Source organism: Peromyscus californicus, unplaced genomic scaffold (assembly GCF_007827085.1).
Source record: "Peromyscus californicus insignis strain IS unplaced genomic scaffold, ASM782708v3 Scaffold_20__1_contigs__length_68692818, whole genome shotgun sequence".
NCBI classification, from domain to species: domain Eukaryota; kingdom Metazoa; phylum Chordata; class Mammalia; order Rodentia; family Cricetidae; genus Peromyscus; species Peromyscus californicus.
In genome coordinates, this window is record NW_026294503.1 from 32810584 (window position 1) to 32817270 (window position 6687).

A 6687-nucleotide genomic window follows, 5' to 3' on the forward strand; every position below is an offset into this window, starting at 1 on the left:
CTCATAAATAGGGTAAGGAGCCGTGAGTCACCCAAAAGCCAAACCAGACAAACGAGGCCCTTACTGATTAACCAACCTTGCTGCCACCCGCCAGCTGCCTAGCAGCATGGAGGAGACTAGGGCCCATGACTTGCCAAGGTGGCCAAGGGTCAGAGGCTGCCCTTGTCTCTGGGGCGTGCTCATCAGGAAACTAGACATTGCCCTTGGAGTTTGGCAAGTCTTAGGCTCTTTTATCGTCTTAAAGGCCCAGAAGAGCTGTCCCTGGAGCCCTGCCTTCCTGGACTTCATGAGGCCCATTGTGGGGATATGGACATTATTCATGTCCTACTGAAGACATCTGGGGACTTTGTCACCTCCCCTCTCACTGGGCTTAGGGCTTCACCTTGAACGTCTACTCTGCTCTTTAAGCTGAGGAGAAGTGGAGAGAGCTGACAAACATTCTTGGGCACCGCTAGGACAGATCCAACAACTTTTCTCTGCTCAAAGTGTCCAAGAATAGTCTTTGTGCCAGAAAGCAGAAAAAGAGGAAGAAAAATGACCTCTGAGACCTCTGAGGGATGTGAACCACCAGGGACACGAAGTTTCAGAGACATCATCTTCATTGATGGTTGGAGGTGGCTATAGTTTAAATGTGAAATCTCTCTCTGAACACTTGTCTTTCAACTGGTGGTGTTATTATGGGAGAACACTGAACCTCTCCGATATAGAGCCTGGCTGGCAGATGAAGGCCATTAGAAGGCTGGTCTTGAGAGGTGGAGTCCATCCCTGGTAACAGTTTGGCCCTTGGTTTCTTAATACACCAGGATGTGAAAAGCCTTCATTATAGGCTCCTGCCATCACAAACTCCATCAAGCCTTCCAACCGTGAGTGGCTATACCCATGGGCTAAAAACACACCCTTCCTATTCTTAAGTTGCTGCTGTCATGCAATTGGTAGGCATTGAAACTACCTGCCTTAAAAATCCAGAATAACCTCCCCATCTCAAGATCCTCAATTCAGTCATGCACGCCAAGTCCCTTTGGCTATGACGGGTGAAGTCCTCCCTGATTCTGGGGATGAGAAAATGGCCATCTTTGGGGCTAAGTTCTTTCTGCAATGGTCAGCTAATGGATCCTTTGTTCTAACAATCCCCTAGTTTCCCATTAGCCCAAAGACACAGCATTTCAGATTTTTCCCCTTAGATCTTTCCCTAGGGCTGGTAGAACACGCCCTGGGACCCTTAGGGTGACAAGGGAGGAGGACTTCATGCTATAAAGCTTTGGCTCCTTGACAGAGTCCTGTGGATACCTCCCACATTTGGATCCTGAGGGACCTTGGCTCCTCTCTTGGTTTGAGTTTGAAACCAGCCTTGGCCAAGACAAGGCCATGAGACAAATCTATTAGTCACAATAGACTCTAATGACATCCCATCTCCATGACTTTTATGGGAATAGCCTGAAATGTTGGTTGGTTAACTTAAACACCAGGAACAGTCTCCTCGCCCCTTAAAATCAAGAAGAAGTTTTTAAAACAGCTCAGATTCTGGTCCTCACTCACCCTATCACTGTAGGTCTTTCAACAGATTCCTGGAACAGAAGTTCCAGAGTCTCTTCTGAGGGATACGAGCTGCACGATACCAGGCCCTTTCTAGTCACAGCCCAACACATCCCTTCTTGGCTGTGAGGCAGAAGCTACACTGGCCTAAATTTTATTCCTCAAGCACACCAAATGTGGTCCCCCATCCTGGAATATGTACTTGCTCTCTGCCCCAGGGCACTCTGCCCCATCCACTGGGCCAGCTGACTCCTGATTGTCCTTCGCCTCTTAGCCCAAGCTCCTCTCCTCCTCCTCGGCCTCACTAGGAGTTACCTTTTGCACTGATTCTCTGTCTCCATTCCTTCTCAGTCTCCTTCCTGTACTTGTCATGTGCCTTCTTTTCCTGAATCTGACTGGCTCTGTATCCAAGGTATGTGTTCAGTGGGTTGCAACCTGGGACTTCTTTGGGCCCTGGTATATGATGTGGCCTGTCTCGAGTCCCAGTTCATAGCTCTGAGAGCTTCGAGCTCACCCTAGTCAAGCAAGGTGTCAACCATCAGGGAAGACTATGGACTTCCTATAAAAGGAAAAGTCATGAGATGGTAGAGCCTGAACCCTCAGATGAAGGCAAGACCTCTGATAGACACCCTGTCAGATTCTCTGTGACCCAAGTACACATTTCTACTGTGATTCCAACACTGAGATTCTGGAGTTGTTGGCTGGTTGGTGTTTTTACTCTCCTTGGTTTGTTCATTGTCTGTCTTTTTTTTTTTTTTTTTTTTTTTTTTGAGACAGGATTTCTCTGTGTAGCTTTGGAGCTTTGGAGCCTTTCCTAGAACTCACTCTGTAGCCCAGGTAGGCCTCGAACTCACAGAGATCTGCCCGCCTCTGCCTCCCGAGTGCTGGGATTAAAGGTGCGCACCACCACTGCCCGGCCTTATCTGTCTTTCCTACAGAAATACAAATTCAGGAGGGGAGAGCTTGTCTATCATGATCTTATTGGTCAGCACCAAGCGCAGTCTCTGGCCCATTGTAGGTGTCTATTCAAAGCTCGCCGAGTCAACAAGCAAGTCCAACGACCCAAGTCCCCTTTCTAAGCTCTGTGGATGTCCACCCCCACTCAGACCCCCATCTCTCCAAATGCCCAGGGATTTGGGCCCAAAGGCTCAGGGCTCTACCATTTTCGTTTCCTTTTCTGTTGAATTCGTCAGGTTCAAGGGTTTTCATTCCATCGTTCTTCCCATTACAATAAATCACACATGCATCTTCATCCTTGTCTGTCACTCGCATACTGTACCACAAGACACACACACACACACACACACACACACACACACACACACACACACACAGCGTTTCCTGAGGCCTTTGTGTACAGGATATTGAATGCAAGTTTAGGGAAGGGTGTTCATGCCACAGCAATGCCTAGTGTTGCCAAATGAAATCACCAGCCAGTTTTCGGCTCCCAGGCCTGTTCGACTCCACTCCCCAACTGGCCCAGGCATTTTTACAGCCATTTCCTTCCAGTATTGTTCTTCCTGCAGGCTATTTTTCCTGTTCTTCCTTTTCCTCTTTGGCCTCTCTTCTACCCCCTCATTCCAAATATACTTTCTTTCAAGATGAATGCAGCCCTGCCTCCCACCTTGCTCGCTCTTCTCCAGCATGACCCTCTTTTTTGTCTCCTTCCCATGGCTCTGACCAAGCCTGTGGCTGCTCCACATGGACAGAATAAGGAGAGAAGGGACTGGCTGCCTATGGCCTCCGGGGCATGGCGCCTTCTTCCTGGTCTACTAAAATCCTGCTGCTGTGGCTTCAGCGTGTCCTCCAAGATGTGTGCGTTGAACACGTAGACTGTAGTGTGACGGTACTGAGAGCTCAGGGCTGCCCTCGTGAGTGGTGGTGCGGTGCCGCGACTGAAAGGTTGGGTTACTTCTCCCATCCTCAGCCAAGGATGACTTTGGCTCTTGCCTTCACCTCCCCCTCTCCTTCCTCTTCACTTTTCTTTCCATAGTCTCCTCCCTCCCCACTCCTCTCTTTCCTGTTCTCCCGCCTGTCAGCCTTCTGCCATGGGATAAAATATTAGGAAGACACTCACCAAATCTAGCCAGATTTGAGATCTTGACCTTTGATTTCCCAGTCTCTCCCCAGGATGGTAAGAGACAAACCTCTGTTTATTCATTCATTCATTTATTCATTTATCTATCTATTTATTTATTTATTCATTCATCTATTTATTTATTTATTGTGTATGTGTGAGAGAGAGAGAGTTTGCAGAAGTCAGTTCTCTCCTTCTCCATCCACCATATGAGTTCTAGGATTGAGCTCCAGTTTAACAGCCAGAGCCCTTTACATGCTGAACCATCTTGCTGGCCCAAATCTATTTTTATTAAATGTTCTAGCCTCAGATAGTCTGTTATGGTGACATAAGACAGCCCACAACACTTTGTTTTGGAAACCTGAGCTGACATGTCAGACAGAGCCCAGCTCTAGCTGTGGTACTGTGAGGAAGTTCTGGCCACAGGATGCTCCTTGATAGATGTCCTGGTCACCAGCTCCAGCCGAAGCTCTCTCTGTGAAAAGGCTTAGTGAAGACACAGTTTGATGAATGATTTGGCTCATGCAACAAGCTGAGACCCCAGACATCATGAGGCATCCCTGCCGGGCCCTGTCCTACTTCCTGACCCACAGAATTTGTGAGCATAATGAAATTGTCCTTTGACGTCACTAGCTCTTTGGAGCATTTTGCTTTACAGTAGAACAGAAACCAAGAGGTCCCTTCCCTGTTCTCCACAGGCAGAGTGACTGTTCCTTTTCTTAAACAGTGCTGTGTGGTCATTTCTTTTGTTCTCTGGGCCCTTGCCCACCAGTCAGTCTCACACACGGCCCTACGGTGACTTATCGAGATGTTTTCCTAAACAAAGCCCTCCCAGGGGTGCCTCTGATGCCAGCAATTAAAATAGCGAAGACTTTTTCCTCTGCCAAGGTTTTGAGTCCTTGGCACAGGCACAGGGACACTCGATTACTGTTGGTTTTGTTAATTCCTGCTTTTCTTTGAACCTGAGGAGCAGGGTGGATAGGAGAGTGTGGGGTGAGGGAAGGACCAACGCTAAGGACTGCAGAAATACACCACTGGTTCACATAGGCCTGCCCGCACGTCTCTCTGGCAGGATTCAGTCCTAGAAGATCTCCCACCAGGCAGCTTAGTAGGAAATGCAACACAGATGAGCCCGTACAAAGCACTGGAGGCTCGGAGAAGCCTTAGGTGCAAGGTTGCCAGATAAAACACACGGGGCAGCTAGTTAAGATACCATTTCAGACAAAGACGACACGCCCCCACCCCCCACCCCACTTGAGCACTTGAGGGTGCCCACGCGCGCACACACACACACACACACACACACACACACACACACACGGGCAGTGGGGAGGGGGGGAGAGAGAGAGAGAAAGAGAGAGAGAGAGAGAGAGAGAGAGAGAGAGAGAGAGAGAGAGAGAGAGAGAGAAATGAAGAAATGTTTGTCCCATGCAAATTTGAGAATGATTATACTTTAAAAAAAAAAATGATTTCAGATTTGCTATTTCTCTCCATGCAAATGTCACCATAACAGAGTTTCCTGTATTTTCATTTGCTAATTTGGGTAACTCTGCTCTGGGGACCTACTGGGAAACCAGAGGTTAGAGCAGCAGGGAACTTCCTTCCCTGGGCTGCAGGATGGGTGGTGCCTGAGTTCAGGGACCAAGGGTGTCCTGTCAGGTGACCCAGGCAGGCACTGGCTGGCAAAATCTGGGATGAAGGAAGCACCACTGGTCTCTGGGAGGGAGATGTTGCCTGGGCTAGCAACCGGGAGTGTAACTCAAAGCCCATTCCAGCTTCTTGCCCTTCTTGCTGCTGAAGCCAGCAGGAGCCACTGGCAAGGAATCCTTGGAAATGTAATTTGTAGAAGTGACTCCTGTGGGACCCAGCAGGGCACAACAAAGGCACTAATCTCTGCACTCTAAATGTTATTATATTAACGAAAACTATTGTATTAGATGTCTAAACCACTTCTTCAACCCTCAAGGTGTTTGCAACACTGTTTTAAGCAATCTTAACACGTTCTTTCAAATTCTCCTTCACATTCATCAGGACCTCGAGGCTCAGAGAGATTAAGAAATCTGCCCTGAAGTGTACACAGAAGTAGGTGTGGGACCAACCCTTCTTACACTCAGCAATGGCCGCGGGAGGGAGAAAGAGCAGAGGACAGGGGTCCACTGGCAGCACCATTCACCACACCAAGAGGGTCTAGAAAAGATGCTATCATGATCCCCGACCACATACTTTCCTACCGGTGCACCAGAAATGGCCTCTTATCCTCACTCTTCAAAAAGGGCACTAAACTTTCGGGTTCTTCCTCCCCAGTTCTCAACAGGCATGTCTCGGCAGCTATGTGCGTTTTAGAAAAAAACATCAGGGAACCCAGTAAAGCTCGAACTGGAGTCAGATGTCCAGTTTGGGTCCTGGCTGTCAGTTACTAGATCTGGACACTGGACAAGTTTCTAAGGTTGTCTGTGTCCCCAGTTCAGTTTTTCGTGGACACAACGGAGCTGGTACGACAAGGATGACGCTCATGGTGATGATGATGGTGTCTTCATCACAGGCGGGCCCACCAAATGCACACAAGGTTTGGGTTTGTCTGTGAGGTGACCTAGCAGCGGCCCTGCCTGCTGATGTGAAGGGCTGATGGATGGACACATCCATAGGAATCCAGGCACAGTACCAGGCACCCAGTCTGTACCTTTAAAATATCGATTCCTAGTGTATACATTATAGAACATCTCTGTGCAGGGCTAAGCACTAGGTTTGCAGGATACAAAGCTGAAGGTCCCCATGCCACGTCATGAGGAAAGCATGTTGTCCTGAATGTTTATTGAGCTACCATCAAGAGCCTCTGGGCAGACAAAGGACAGAAGGGACCAGTTCTTACTGGCAGGAGAATTGCCATTCCCATCAGACCAAGGAGAAGGCCATTTTTTGTAGAAGATATGGGAACAACACCAGAAACAGAGAACAGAGAGGTCAAGGACTTGGCAGAGAGCAGACATACGGCATGAGAATGCCGAGCTGTGGGGTATAGTGAGGGCCAGATGAGAAAGCAGGATGTAACAAAGGCTATTCTTACTCCATATGTCTGC